The sequence below is a fragment of the Triticum dicoccoides genome, chromosome 3B (genome assembly GCF_002162155.2).
Source record: "Triticum dicoccoides isolate Atlit2015 ecotype Zavitan chromosome 3B, WEW_v2.0, whole genome shotgun sequence".
NCBI lineage: Eukaryota > Viridiplantae > Streptophyta > Magnoliopsida > Poales > Poaceae > Triticum > Triticum dicoccoides.
Genome location: NC_041385.1, coordinates 227,476,369 through 227,492,883, shown reverse-complemented (window position 1 = coordinate 227,492,883; position 16,515 = coordinate 227,476,369).

Here is a 16,515-nt window from a genome sequence, read left to right as displayed (position 1 = left end):
TCATTTCCCTGACATCTTTGGCTGTAGTGACTTTACACCTCTTGTGTGCACTGTATGCCACTGTTGGTGACCCCTTGGACATATAAAAGGAGGCCCAGGGCGTAGCTACGGGAGGGGGGACTTTCTGGCCGAGTTCAAACGGGTAGCTGCTGTGTATTGTTCCTCACATAGCACTCCTGGAGCCAGAGCTCAAGAACACAGATATACACTCAAGCAGGACTAGGGTTTTACGCTTCCGAGCGGCCCGAACCTGGGTAAAGATCCCTCGTGTTGACCATTAGATCTGCTCTTTGCTCCACTCCTCTTCCCTGCCAAACCGTAGAAGGGATCCTCGTGGTCCTGCAGGTGTCATTTCCCCGACATCTTTGGCGCGCTAGGTAGGGGGAGAGAGTTCTGCAAACCTGATCTAGCAGCCAGCGCGTCATTTTCTCCAACTTCTTCGCCATCATTTTCTTCATCGACATCTTCATCATCAATGGCGCCTAAGAAGACGGGCACCATGACGATGGAGCCTTCTGCCTCCAGAATTCCTCCGCACGCATCCGCAGGTGGCGCAGGCGGTGCCACCGCTACGGGCGGCATGGATGTCGTGGTTGGCATGACCAGCGTAGGCGACGCAGTCACTGTGCCCACCATGGTCGGAGATGAAGGCGGAGGCGGCCGAATTTCTTCACCAACAATGTTGTTTCCTCGCTATCACCACACTTCGGGAAAAAACTAAGTCCTAAAACTTTAGTGCTTTTTGCTGATTTAATTCACCCTTGTTGACGTTCTTTGCACATAACCTATGCGCGAAGGAGCACCCTTGAGACATTCTACGCTCCGTGTTGTTCGGGTCCGCCTAGCAACACCCATGCACCCACGTTTATTCTTGGAGTGTGAAGCTCTTGAAAAGGCGGCGTCCTCGATAGGCTGCTAACTAGGATCCGTTCCTAAGTGCCATTGACTAGGACGTGCGCGATGGAGATGCATTCCGGCAAGCGTAGGGAACAACTGTGCAAAAACAGAATCATCTAAAGTTTCCTCCTTGGGATTTCCATTTACATAAATAAGGTTCTGCCCAAGTTAAGTGCCTTTTTGGATACTAATTTACTTGTCATATTTAAACGCAGTTATGGCCCGAGGGCTGACAACGCCCTTAGGACCAATCTTTTTGGTGTCAAGAACGACGACGTTCTTCACCATAAGCCTTCCCGGCAACGATCTTGCCGGGAGCCGGTGTCAAGGACGAGAAGTTCTTCGCCATGAGCCTTCCCAGTGGTGTCGAGAACTCCGGAGTTCTCCACTGAAATTGGGCCTCGCGAATGTCAAAGTTCTCTGCTAAAGGTAAAAGCCTTCTTGGTGACAAGCTTGCCGGAAGCCGACGTCGAGAACGTCAAAAGGCTCCGCTGAAAATATAAGACTTCCCGGCAACAGCCTTGCCGGGAGCAAGAAAGGAAACAAAACCACACTCTAGCATCAAGATCTGTAGAGTTATCTGCCAGAAAATTTCCATGGAAGCAGACTCGGGGGCTGGACAACGCCTTTCGAAGCAACTTTTTTGGGGAAACGTGGTTAAACACTATCATGACCCGTGCAAAATTTGGCCCCAACTCCAGCGTCGAACTCTTAGAGATCTCCGCTGAAACTGGGCCCGGGGGCTGTGTCGATGTAATGAGATTTACGGTCCCACTAACCTCTGAAGATGGGCCATGACAGTGCTCAGCAATGCCCGGCAATCATTTCGCCGGCAAGCACTACTACCGCGCGGGGAGTGTCTCTCCCGCAACATGGATCAACACTCAAGCAAACCAACAAGAAGATCCCCCAGGAAGGCCTCCCCTGCCAGGTAGACGAGTCTGGCGGAGTCGAGACCTTGCCCGGGATCGAGTCCAAGCCACTTCAGCAGAGTCTCTGGGGCCGCCAAGCCAGACCCCGGCGAGCCTCGGATAGACAAGCAAGGTCCTTGCCGCCCGCCAAGCCAGACCCCGCCAAGCCTCGGATCGGCAAGCAAGTTCCTTGCCGCCCGGCAAGTATTGACCCGGCAAGCTTCGGACCGGCAAGCAAGGTTCCTTGCCGGTGCTCTATATCAATGATAGGCACGTCATTAGATAGATGAGGACTGCCTGGCCATGTATTCATCCACCGCTCTAGAACTACCTCTATTGGAGTCTTCCCAAGCACGTGTCAAGATGGCATGGCTAGATGCTCAAGCGGTGGTGACTAGGCAGGCTACTTTCCTGGTGGCCGAATAGAAGCCTTGAACCCAAACGGCGCATTTAAATTCATTGTCAGTGATAAGGATGGACACACCGTAGGGACTTTACACCTCTTGTGTGCAATGTATGCCACTGTTAGTGACCCCTTGGACATATAAAAGGAGGACCAAGCCGTAACTACGGGAGGGAGGACTTCCTGGCTGAGTTCAGACGGTAGCTGTTGTGTATTGTTCCTCACATAGCGCTCCTGGAGCCAGAGCTCAAGAACACAGATATACACTCAAGCAGGACTAGGGTTTTAGAGTTGTTCTAGCACCTTGCGGTAGCATACGAGCCTCCCAATCGGTGAGATATTTGAAACAAAATTAATGATGGGTTGGAAAGCATGGTGTAGAATTTATCGGGATGGTGGAGGCAAGCCTAGGTATGCCGGAGGTAGGAAAATTGTCGTCTAACCAAAGAGGGTTGCCATCTAAAGAGAGAGCGATGTGTCCCTCCTAGTGGATAGGGGAATAAAGTGGTTTTGTTGCAGTTTAGGGCAAGCCCAACAACTAAGGAAAAATCATCAAGGATGGATGTAAATTGAATGGCTACCTATTTGGAGGTGTGGGCTAGGATAAAGGTGTCGTCGATGTGTCGGAGAACTATGTGTGTGTGGGGGGGGGGTTAGGGTAAATGGGGTAATGAAGGATTCCATCAACGTGGGGTTTAAGAACTAGGCGTTTGATGTCTACAATGCAACTTTACTCTTGTAGACTTTATTATGCCTCCAAGCACAGAGTTTTGTACGATAACAACAATTTTCCCTCAATTGGATGACCTAAGTTTATGAATCCACGAGAGGTGTAGTCAATTACTATTTGATATAAAAATACAAAAAATTCAAAAATTCACCATGACCTAAAAATGGGACATATTGAGTGACACCAACCCAATGAAATGGAAATTAATCAACATTTCGATGAGATTTGGCACTCATTTGTATTTCCTAAAAAATGCAACAAAGCATGTGATCAAATGAATGTTCTGTCGCCCTAGATGTCCACCTCCACACTAACAATCAACTAAGCATGCATGATCATACAATGACTACCCTTTTACTTATCTTTTATACCTATCTCTATCAAATCTCACTCTTGCTAGTGACCGTGAAGGGATTGACAACCCCTTTTTCGCGTTATGTGCAAGTGTTTGTTAGTTTGTGTAGGTGCATCTATTGGGGACTTGTGTGTTCCTCCTACTTGATTGGTACCTTGGTTCTTAACTGAGGGAAATACTTATCTCTAATTTATTGCATCACTTTTCCTCTTCAAGGAAAAAATCAACGCAAGCTCAAGAAGTAGCAGGAAGAATTTCTGGCGCCGTTACCGGGGAGGTTCTACATCAAGCCTACAAAGTACCTATCATAAACTCTCATCTCTTGCACTTACATTATTTGCCATTTGCCTCTCATTTTCCTCTCCTCCACTTCTAAAATGTTTTTAGAAAAACACAAAAATATTTGCCTTTTATTTGCCTTCTTTTCGTTCATCTTTTCGTTAGCTTTTTGTTTGCTTGTGTTCTAGATTGCTTGATTTGTCACGATGTCTCAAGAAAATACCAAGTTGTATGATTCATCCAACGCTAATTGAAAGAACATGCGGTGCCCCCATGTTTGGTTTTGGTAATTGATGACAATCTCTATGGACTAATGGTTGCCTTGAGTTATTTTTGAAGGTTTTGTCCATAGGCTTTTCTTGAAGTCCATGTGTTGGTTTCAAGGAGTTTATGAGTTGACCAAGGTGCTATTAAGTAATTATCCAAAGATTGGTCATGTGAGTGTTGAGCTTATTGCAAGCATGTTTTGAAGAAGAAGATTGTGTGATCACTCATGTTTACCTTCAAGACATCATCCAAATGAAGAGAGTTGGAAAGATTCCAGGTTGATCAAGACTAAGTCAAGAGTGAATCAAGTTGATCAACTCACAAAGCGTAGAAGATGTACCAAGAGGGATCAAGTGATCCCATGGTATGGTAAGCATTGTCAATTACGCTCTGTGTACTAACCCATGGTATTCGCGAGAGTTATTTGTGGGGTTAGGATGCGGTGTGCAAGTTCAAGTGATGCATCACGAAGAGATCAAGTGCTTGAAGCTTTCCGCCCATTGTGGTGACAATGGACTTGTGAAGATGAGCCGAAGAGTGGCTCACCCATAGTGGACTATGGGGGAGCAATCATCTTGTCTTCATCAAGCCAACGCAATCAAGAAAGGTGGTCCAACTTGAGGGAGTCAAGATCGTCATCATCTAGCTAAAGTGAACCATGTGCAAGGCAAAGGTTTTCCCTTGACAGGTTTTCTATTTTACCGGTCTCATGGTGGTAGTTGGGAGACCGGGTTATAGGATCGTTTGCCGTACTATCAAGGGGGGCTCTCAAGTTGGTAGCTTGATCGCATTGTTAGTAGAGAGCTCAAACCATTGCATCCTTGCATCTTATTTCTTGGTTCTTATTTGGTTCTCTTTGTGAGTCTTAGAGCTTATGATCATCTTGATGACAAGCTTGAGTTCATCGAAAACGGAGTTCGCATGCGTCTTTTATGATATTTTCGGTGTTGGAGGTTTTACCGGTCTTATCCGAGGAAGGGTTCTCACCATTTTCTTATGGGCCTTTTCTAATTTTCTTCGTATTGATATTTATTTCAAGATTGTGTTAGCCCTTGTCGCTAGCTTTCCAACAAACTTGGTTTCATCGAATTCGGAGTCCGTTTGCAAAAGTTGTGGCAGTTTTGGTGTTCTGAAAATATTGCAGCGGTACTACCGCGAATTGGAGCGGATGTAATTTTTTACTACCGCTCCAGAGCGGTACTACCGCGGCTCCTACAGCGTAGTACTGCTCTGGACCAAAAACTCGTCCCAAGTCCTGTGGTGGTAGGCCCGGATGTAATTTTTTAATACCGCTCGCAAGCAGTAGTACCGCTACCCCTAGCGGTAGTACCGTGAGGTCAAGCGGTACTACCGCTCCGACGGTTCCTCTGGCCTTTTTGCCTCCTCGCTGTTGTGTTTCAAAGGGGCAGTACCGCCCTAGCGGTAGTACCGCTCCTTGGAGCGGTAGTACCGCTCTGTGCGGGCTGTGAGCATAACGGTTGGATTTTTTTCCCACCTATAAAAGGGGGTCTTCTTCCCCAATGAACCTCATCTCTTAAGCTCGTGTTCTTCCCCCATTGTTGACCTTCTTAGAGCTTGCTAACTCTCAATCCCTCCAATGATTCTTGCTAGTTCTTGAGAGAAAAGAGAGAGGATATCTAGATCCACGTTTCCACCAATCACTTTCTCCTCTAAGTGAGGGGAACCCCTTGGATCTAGATCTTGGAGTTCTTCGTGTTCTTCTTTCGTTCTTCCTCATTTTCCTCCCTAGAATTAGTTGCTTTGGTGGGATTTGGGAGAGAAGGACTTGGGCACTCTGTGTGCCCTGGCCATTGCATTTGGTGCATCGGTTTGAGTTCTCCACGTGATACGTGGAAGTTACAAGTTGAGAAGCTTATTACTCTTGGGTGCTTGGTACCCTTGAGCTTGTTACTCTTGGGTGTTTGGACACCCTAGAGCTTGTTCCTCTTGGGTGCCTTGGCGCCCTAGACGGTTGGTGTTATTCGGAGCTCAATCATTGTGGTGTAAAGCTCCGGGCAAGCGTCGGGGTCTCCAATTAGGTTGTGGAGATCGCCCCGAGCAATTTGACGGGTACCGATGACCGCCCCCAAGGGTTGCCAAAGTGTACGGGTTCGGTGACCGCCCCCAAGGGTTGCCATTTGTACGGGTTCAGTGACCGCCCTCAAGGGTCCCTTAGTGGAATCATGACATCTTGCATTGTGCTAGGGTGTGAGGAGATTACGGTGGCCCTGCTGGCTTCTTGGGATGCATTGTGCCTCCACACCGCTCCAAATGGAGATTAGCATCCGCGAGGGTGTGAACTTCGGGATACATCGTCATCTCCACGTGCCTCGGTTATCTCTTACCCGAGCCCTTTACTTATGCACTTTACTTTGTGATAGCCATATTGTTCTTTGTCATATATCTTGCTATCACATAGTTACTTATCTTGCTTAGCATAAGTTGTTGGTGCACATAGGTGAGCCTAGTTGTTGTAGGTTTTGTGCTTCACAAATTAACTGTTAGGTTTATTCCGCATTTGTTCAAGCCTCTACTGTAATTATTTTAAAACGCCTATTCACCCCCCCCTCTAGGCAACATCCACGATCTTTCAATTGGTATCAGAGCCTCGTCTCTCTTTATTAGGCTTTACCGCCTAGAGAGTAAAGATGTCAACTAGGGGATTAGTATTCTCTGACACTCTTAGTTTCGATGGCACAAATTTTGATGTTTGGGTAATTCACATGCTTAATCTCTTTAGGGTCATGGACCCAAATTTAGAGTGAATTGTAGATATGGGTTTTTCTCCTGCAAAGGATCCCCAAAGATTATCTTTAGAGGATGAGAAAAGCTCTTATCTCAATGCTCAAGCTTCTAATGTGCTTTTCGATGCTTTTAGCAATGTAGTTATATTTCAACTCATGCCGTTCCGGGATGCTCATGAGTAGTGGACGAAGCTTCAAGATAAATATGGTGTGTCCAAGATTTGTGGGGATTATTGTTCTCCCTCCACCTCCGGTCGTATAGTCTTCTCAACTTCTTTTACTACAGCTACGTGTGGTTTGCCACAAGGTAATGATATGGTGCGTAGTGTTGGTCATTGCAATGATGATATTATGCTTATTGTGGATGATCCTTCATCACTATATTATTGCAATGCTCCTTCTTTGTGCTTTAACACTTCGAGCACTCCAAATGTTTCACATGCTTGTGTTGATAGTCCTTGCATATCATGTAGAAATTGCTTGACTAAATCTCATGATGATATGCTTGCTAGGTCTTGTTGCCATGATAAAAATGCATCTATTTCCTCGAATTGTTGTGCTAACAATGTAGAGGAAACCCAACACTCCATGGAACAAGATGTGGTGTTTTATGGTGCTTCAAGGGATCCTACATCATCATCTATTGCAATTTGCCTTATGGCCAAGGCCTCAAAGGTATCTCCCACTTTGAATCCCAATATATCTTGCGATGATATTGATGATGGCAAGAATGATGATGATGTTGATTATGATGAAGAGAATGATAATGTTGCCTCCTTAAAAATTAAGGGGGAAATGGTTTTTAAATCTCTTCATAAAAATAAAATTTCTCGTTCCAACTTCATGGAAATTATGTCCATTGCCATTGAGGGCAAGAAATATATTGAGGAGTTGGAATCTCATCTCGAGGAGCATGAGGTCACCATTGAGAAAATGGAAGGTCATGAGTGTGATTACGCTAATGAGATTGCAGACCTCTCTCAAGCTCTTGAACTTGAACAAACCACCAAGGAATCTCTTGAGGAGACTTTTGCTCTAGAATTATCTAGAGTGAGGGAATCTCGTGATATAGCTCTTGAGGTGGCCAATGATTTTGAAACTAAAAATGAGGAGCTTGAAGTTGCGCATGCTAAACTCCTTGAGGACTTTGAGCACCTCGAAAATGGCTCAAGGGTCATTAAGAGTGAGCTCATCAAACTCACCGAGTCTCATGCTCAACTTAAAGCTTCATATTCAAAAGAGCTTGCCAAGTTGTCTTCCCCTCTTGTTGCTAATGATGATGCTTGTGCTACTAACTCTATCTCTTGTGAAGCATCCATATTGAAGGAGAATGTTGAGCTACGGGCTCAACTTGAGTTGCTATCTAGCAAATATGTGAAATTGGAAGAAAGTCATGAAAAGCTCTCAAACTCTCATGATGATCTTCTAGTATCCCATAATGTGCTAAAGATAGCTCATGAGGCCATGCTTGCTAAGGTAACATCTACTGAGCCTCATGTGTATACTAGCACTACATCTAGTCAAAGTGCTATATTGCCATGTGCTAGTCCTTGTAATTCATCTACTCACAATGTTGGTACATCTTGTGATGAATTGCTTTCCTTGCCTTGTTGCTCTAATGATGAAGCTTATACTTCCTCTAGTACTTGTGTTGAGACTAACCATGTAGAGGAAATCAAAGAGCTCAAGGCCCAAGTCACTTCTTTGAAGAAAGACTTGGAAAAGTGTCATGAAGGGAAGGCCACACTCAACAATATCTTGAGTGTGAAAAAATCCCCCAATGACAAAGGTGGACTTGGATTCAACTCCAATAAGAAGAAGAAGTCCAAGAGCAACAACAACAAGGGCCAAAAACAAGTCAAGAGTTCGACCAAGATTATTTGCTTCAAGTGCAAAATTGAAGGGCATCATGTTAGATCTTGCCCATTGAAGAAGAAGGCCTTTAGTGACAAGCAACAAGGGAAGCGGCTACAAGTGCATTCTCATGCTCAACCTCAAGTTGAAGAAAGGCCCCTTCCCAAGAAGACTCAAGCTAATGCTTCTCAAGTTGAGAAATCAAGTGAGAAGAAAGTGAAGAGTAGACGTTGCTACCTATGTCGTGAGAAAGGTCACCTCGCTTCTTCATGCACTAGTGGTAACTTATCCAACCCAATTATTATTGATGATGTCTATTCTCTTGGGAAGGATAAGGTTGGCAATGTGGTTGCCAAGTTTGTTGGTACTCAAAGTGGTTTGAAGCAAAGAACCATTTGGGTAGCCAAGCCTATTGTGACTAACCTCTTAGGACCCAACTTGGTTGGGGACCAACTAGCTCAAACTTGATCAATAGGTGTTGTTGGAGGGCATTGGAGACTTGGCTACATTATGAAGAATTAAGGGGACTTCATCACTCTTATTGTCTCAAGCCAAGTCAATTGAATCATCAAGTCTATATCTTATATCCATTGTGCCTTCTTACGGTTACTTGTACTTAAATTGCTTACATTGAAAGTTACTTGCCCCCTTGCATGTTTTGGTTTTGTTCCTTGCATGTGTTTGTATATGATGTGTCTCCAAATTGCCTTTGTGTATGTTGGTTTGCACATCATGTACTTGTGTGTCGTTTGTTGAGCCTTAGTGCATCTTGTTTATTTCTTAATTGGCTCTTGTGAGAGATTAATGGAATATCAATTATGGGGGAGTGATGTGCTTTGTGCACCTCACAATCTTATAAATGTGTCTACATGAGTAATACCATCTAGTATTCATATTTCAAGATTATCTAGTTGCTATGTGGTATGTCTTCTCATGAGAAATTCAAATTCTAATTTGTCCATTAATTATCTCTTGTTGGATCCTCTTATTGCCTCTTGTTAAGTTTTTTTCATTGGTATCACATTATGGGGGAGTAATATGCTATGTGTATATTACTAGCCTAGAAAATGTGTACATTTGAGATATTGTCACCTAGAATTGATATTGTAAATTATCTTGTTCCTAGGTGGCATGTTAGCTCTACAAGTTGCAATTTGCTTGTGTTTGGTGTGAAGATGATGTCGGATATCCTTGCTATCTACCACCGGGAATTATTTCCAAATACTTCTTGTCTATTGACAATTGGTACTCACTTATGTGTGGTAGAAATTATTGATCATCTTCATGTTGGCATTTGCTTTTTATTTGCCTTATCTCTTTCCAAGTTTGTGTCAACTCCCATTGCCTTCCATGCCACTTGAGGATCTTGTTGTTTTCTTGATCTTGTCTAGTGTTTTCCTTGATATAGTGAACGTGGTGATCCTACCTTGTGCATTTTGTATTCAAATGCAAATTCTCTATAATGCACAACTCGTGGGGGAGCTATCCTATTTTCTATAAAACACTAAACTTGTGATCCATTTTAAGTGGGTGTTGGTGGACGGCAAGCCGTTTCTTTTTGGTACTTGTGCCATCATGAAACTTTGTAGAGAGCTTGGTTTGTTTGGAACCATCCTCTCTTTTGGGAGTTTGATATCATTTTGTGGGTTCCAATGGATATCTCATTCCTTGATGTATCTTTTAATGATATCTTCCAAGTGATGATTTCTCCATTTGGTATTCTTTTCACTTGGTATTTCCTTGTATTTTGGTATCTGGTCTTGAAAGTCTTGAGCATGCATTTTAACTTCATGTAGTTCCTTTCGCATGTTTTCTTTCTTTGATCCAATATATAGGGGAAACTCCACCAAGTCTCAAATTGGATGAGATGTGCATGAGATTCATTTTCATATCTATATGCACATATCTATGTGGAGTTTATCCTATGTATTGTTGGTTCTCTAACTCTTTGGTCCCAATGAGTTTGGGTACCATTTTGTTTGTGTTGTTGTTCTAGGAACAATTGGAGATGCATTGGATACTCGGCTCATTTAAAAGGAAGGTGTTGTCACCATGTGCATATTGGAGTCAAGCTAGGATGATCAATGAACTACTTTCTACCTTCAATTGGTATCTACTACATCCTTCCAATGCTATCTCGGTAACAAGTATCATCATCTACTACATGCACATTATTGCATCAATCGTGTGTAGATTGTATCATGGCATGTTATTCTTTCTTTCTTGTGATACTTGTTTCCTTTCTCAAAGCATCCCAACAATGATCTCTTGTTGCTAGTTGTGATGTCTTTGATGGTTGTGTGGTAGGAATTCATTTATATACCATATCTAGCCTTGGGCTATGCTTCCAAGCACATATCGTATTGGTATATGTATGACTTCCTTTTGGATATCTTGTTTCTTCATGTTGTAACTATTTCGGGTGTACATCCTTCTTTGTGGATATATATCGTCATGATTTCGTCTACCTAGAACCTTATACACTTGAGAGAAATTACATCTCTAGATGATATCTTTTCTTTCACGTCCACCTTGTCCTTCTTTTGTTATTTCTTTGGTGGCTCCGTGAAAGCTTTTGCCTTGAGTGCGTGTCTTATCTCGTTGCATCTTGATGCACTCTTGTGTGGTGAAGATTATTTTCCTCATGCTTGTCTTGACGAGGCTTAATTGGTATCCCCTGTCTTGATGATGCTTATGCTTTCTATCTTCACCTTGGGTTGTCACAAGTGTTGGTTATTCATTTTGCATATTTAGTGTTCTTGTGAACACATTTGCTTAGTTGTGTGTGGGAATGAAAGGCTTTGCACAGTGTATCTCATTCATTCAAGACTATGTTGATGCTTATGCTCATCCGTATATTAGTCTTCTCATGTGCTTTGCCATGACTCACACACATCATTTTGGTTGAGCCTATTCTTAAGTTGCCTCTTTTACTCGTTGCTCAACCATGTGTTTGTTCCAAGTACTAGGCTTAGTTTCCTATATGCTCTCTTGCATTTGTTGTTAGTTTCTGTTGATTTTGGGGGAGCTATGATCCTATTTTGTGCACTTTGTATCCAAATACAAAAATTCTTGATGTGCACAAATCATGGGGAGCTTCTCTAGTTTTAGAGAAATCCACTGATCATATCATAATATCTTATTCATGTCGCACGTAGGATCATTGGTCCAGTTGGTTCAATTGATATCCGTTGATTGCTTACTTCAATTGGTATCTTCTGATTGCTTGTGTCTCTCTTTGTTATGTCTTTGTGGCATATCTTTTTTTTGCAATCTTTGGGCCTCAATATAGTTTGTCTTCCTCCAAGTATTTACTGTTGGACATGTGTATTGCATTCCACTCTCTTGTTGAGAAATACACAATTTATGGAGGAACACTTTTTATATTGGTCTTTTAAGCTTTTCACCCATTTTGGCAATCGATGACAATGGGGGAGGAGTTTCAGAGAGTTTTGTTCCTAAGCATTTGCATCCCATTCTCATGCATCATTGGTTGTTGCATTGCATGGTGATGCATCCCATTCTCATGCATCATTGGTTGTTGCATTGCATGGTGATGCATACTTCCTTTTATAAACTCTCTTCAAAGTGATTGTCATCAATAACCAAAATGGGGGAGATTGAAAAACATGCGATGCCCCCATGTTTGGTTTTGGTAATTGATGACAATCTCTATGGACTAATGGTTGCCTTGAGTTATTTTTGAAGGTTTTGTCCTTAGGCTTTTCTTGAAGTCCATGTGTTGGTTTCAAGGAGTTTATGAGTTGACCAAGGAGCTATTAAGGAATTATCCAAATATTGGTCATGTGAGTGTTGAGCTTATTGCAAGCATGTTTTGAATAAGAAGATTGTGTGATCACTCATGTTTACCTTCAAGACATCATCCAAATGAAGAGAGTTGGAAAGATTCAAGGTTGATCAAGACTAAGTCAAGAGTGAATCAAGTTGATCAACTCACAAAGCGTAGAAGATGTACCAAGAGGGATCAAGTGATCCCATGGTATGGTAAGCATTGTCAATTATGCTCTGTGTACTAACCCATGGTATTCGTGAGAGTTCTTTGTGGGGTTAGGATGCGGTGTGCAAGTTCAAGTGACGCATCACGAAGAGATCAAGTGCTTGAAGCTTGCCGCCCATTGTGGTGACAATGGACTTGTGAAGATGAGCCAAAGAGTGGCTCACCCATAGTGGACTGTGGGGGAGCAATCATCTAGTCTTCATCGAGCCAACGCAATCAAGAAAGGTGGTCCAACTTGAGGGAGTCAAGATCGTCATCATCTAGCTCAAGTGGACCGTGTGCAAGGCAAAGGTTTTCCCTTGATAGGTTTTCTATTTTACCGGTCTCATGGTGGTAGTTGGGAGATCGGGTTATAGGATCGTTTGCCGTACTATCAAGGGGGGCTCTCAAGTTGGTAGCTTGATCGTACCATTAGTAGAGAGCTCAAACCATTGCATCCTTGCATATTGTTTCTTGGTTCTTGTTTGGTTCTCTTTGTGAGTCTTAGAGCTTATGGTCATCTTGATTACAAGCTTGAGTTCATCAAAAACGGAGTTCGCATGCGTCTTTTATGATGTTTTCGATGTTGGAGGTTTTACCGGTCTTATCCGAGGAAGGGTTCTCACCATTTTCTTATGGGCCTTTTCTAATTTGCTTATTATTGATATTTCTTTCAATATTGTGTTAGCCCTTGTCGCTAGCTTTCCAACAAACTTGGTTTCATCAAATTCGGAGTCCGTTTGCAAAAGTTGTGGCAGTTTTGGTGTTCTGAAAAGGCTGCAGCGGTACTACCACGAATTGGAGCGGATGTAATTTTTTACTACCACTCTAGAGTGGTACTACCGCGGCTCCTACAGCGGTAGTACCGCTCCGGACCAAAAACTCGTCCCAAGTCCTGCGGTGGTAGGCCCGGATGTAATTTTTTAGTACCGCTCGCAAGCAGTAGTACCGTGAGGTCAAGCGGTACTACCGCTCCGACGGTTCCTCTGGCCTTTTTGCCTCCTCGTTGTTGTGTTTCAAAGGGGTACTACCGCCCTAGCGGTAGTACCGCTCCTTGGAGCGGTAGTACCGCTCTGTGCGGGCTGTGAGCATAACGGTTGGATTTTTTCCCACCTATAAAAGGGGGTCTTCTTCCCCAATGAACCTCATCTCTTAAGCTCGTGTTCTTACCCCATTGTTGACCTTCTTCGAGCTTGCTAACTCTCAATCCCTCCAATGATTCTTGCTAGTTCTTGAGGGAAAAGAGAGAGGAGATCTAGATCCATGTTTCCACCAATCACTTTCTCCTCTAAGTGAGGGGAACCCCTTGGATCTAGATCTTCGAGTTCTTCGTGTTCTTCTTTCGTTCTTCCTCTCATTTTCCTCCCTAGCATTAGTTGCTTTGGTGGGATTTGGGAGAGAAGGACTTGGGCACTCCGTGTGCCCTGGCCATTGCATTTGGTGCATCGTTTTGAGTTCTCCACGTGATACGTGGAAGTTACAAATTGAGAAGCTTATTACTCTTGGGTGCTTGGTACCCTTGAGCTTGTTACTCCTGGGTGTTTGGACACCATAGAGCTTGTTCCTCTTGGGTGCCTTGGCGCTCTAGATGGTTGGTGTTGTTCGGAGCTCAATCATTATGGTGTAAAGCTCCAGGCAAGCGTCGGGGTCTCCAATTAGGTTGTGTAGATCGCCCCGAGCAATTTGACGGGTACCGGTGACCACCCCCAAGGGTTGCCAAAGTGTACGGGTTCGGTGACCGCCCCCAAGGGTTTCCATTTGTACGGGTTCGGTGACCACCCTCAAGGGTCCCTTAGTGGAATCACGGCATCTTGCATTGTGCGAGGGCGTGAGGAGATTACGGTGGCCCTAGTGGCTTGTTGGGGAGCATTGTGCCTCCACACCGCTCCAAACGGAGATTAGCATCCGCGAGGGTGTGAACTTCGGGATACATCGTCGTCTCCGCGTGCCTCGGTTATCTCTTACCCGAGCCCTTTACTTATGCACTTTACTTTGTGATAGCCATATTGTTCTTTGTCATATATCTTGCTATCACATAGTTACTTATCTTTCTTAGTATAAGTTGTTGGTGCACATAGGTGAGCCTAGTTGTTGTAGGTTTTGTGCTTCACAAATTAACCGTTAGGTTTATTCCGCATTTGTTCAAGCCTCTACCAATTATTTTAAAATGCCTATTCACCCCCCCCCCCCTCTAGGCGACATCCACGATCTTTTACTAATAATAATGATTTTATTAGTACTCTGATTGCCCCCACCACTAGTGCGGAATCTTATGAAATTAATGCCGCTTTGTTGAATCTTGTTATGAAAAAACAATTTTCTGGTAGTCCTAATGAAGATACTGCATCCCATCTAAATACTTTCGTTGAGTTGTGTGATATGCAAAATAAGGAAGATGTGGATAATGATATTGTTAAATTGAAGCCATTTCCGTTCTCACTACGAGATCGTGCTAAAACTTGGTTTTCATCTTTGCCTAAAAATAGTATTGATTCATGGAATAAGTGTATGCTTTTATTTCCAAGTATTTTCCTCCCACTAAGATCATCTCCCTTAGGAATGATATAATGAATTTTAAGCAACTTGATCATGAACATGTTGCACAATCTTGGGAGAGGATGAAATTGATGATAAGAAATTGCCCAACTCATGGTTTAAGTTTATGGATGATCATACAAATTTTTTATGCTGGATTGAATTTTGCTTCTAGAATTCTTTTAGATTCTGTTGCGGGTGATACTATTACGGAAATCACATTCTGAGAAGCTACTAAACTCCTACGTAATTTTATGCCAAATTACTCTCAATGGCATACCGAGAGATCGTCTACTAGTAAAAAAGTGCATGTGATTGAAGAAATTAATACTTTGAGTGGAAAGATGGATGAACTTATGAAGTTAATTGCTAGTAAGAGTGCTCCTATTAATCCTAATGATATTCCTTCGTCCACTTTGATTGAGAATAATAATGAATCTATGGTTGTGAATTTTGTTGGTAGGAACAATTTTGGTAATAACGCGTATAGAGGAAATTTTAACCCTAGGTTGTTTCCTAGTAATTCCTCTAATAATTATGATAATTCCTATAACAATTCTTATGGAAATTGTAATAAGATACCCTCTTATCTGGAGAATAATTTTAAATATTTCATTAATTCTCAAAAGATTTTCAATGCTATGGTAGAAGAAAAAATGCTTAAGATTGATGGTTTGGCTAGAAACGTTGATAGAATTTCTCATGAGATTGATTCTTCAAAGATTAGATCTATGCCACACAAGATTGATATTAATGAGTCTCTTAAAGCTACTAAAATATCTATTAATGAAATTAAAGAGAGAATCGCTAGGATGCGTGCTAAGAGAGATTGGCTAGAAAAGGCATGGTCTTCTAGTTTTCGTGATAATAATGATGAAGATATTAAAGTGATTGGTGTGAATCCTACTGAATCTTTGTTTTCTAATATAAAATTTCATAAATAAGGGACTGGAGATGAGTCAACTTTAACTAGAAGGTGTCCCACTAATTTGGAGGATGAAGATCTTAATGAAAAAATTGATAAAAGTGGGATTGGCGAGGTCAAAACTTTAAGTAGTGATGAACCCACTCTTTTGGATTTGAAGGATTTTAATTATGATAATTGTTCTTTGATTGATTGTATGTCCTTGTTGCAATCCATGCTTAATTCACCTCATGCTTATAATCAAAATAAGGCTTTTACTAAACATATTGTTGATGCTATGATGAAATCTTTTGAAGAAAAACTTGAGTTAGCAGTTTCAATCCCTAGAAAGCTTTGTGATGAGTGGGAACCTACTATTAAGATTAAGATTAAATATTATGAGTACAATGCTTTGTGTAATTTGGGTTCTAGCGTTTCCACTATTCCAAAAACAATATGTGATGTGCTAGGTTTCCATAAACTTGATGATTGTTCTTTAAATTTGCACTTAGCGGATTCCACTATTAAGAAACCTATGGGAAGGATTAATGATGTTCTTATTGTTGCAAATAGTAATTATGTTCCCATAGATTTTATTGTGCTTGATATAGATTGCAATCCTACATGCCCTATTATTCT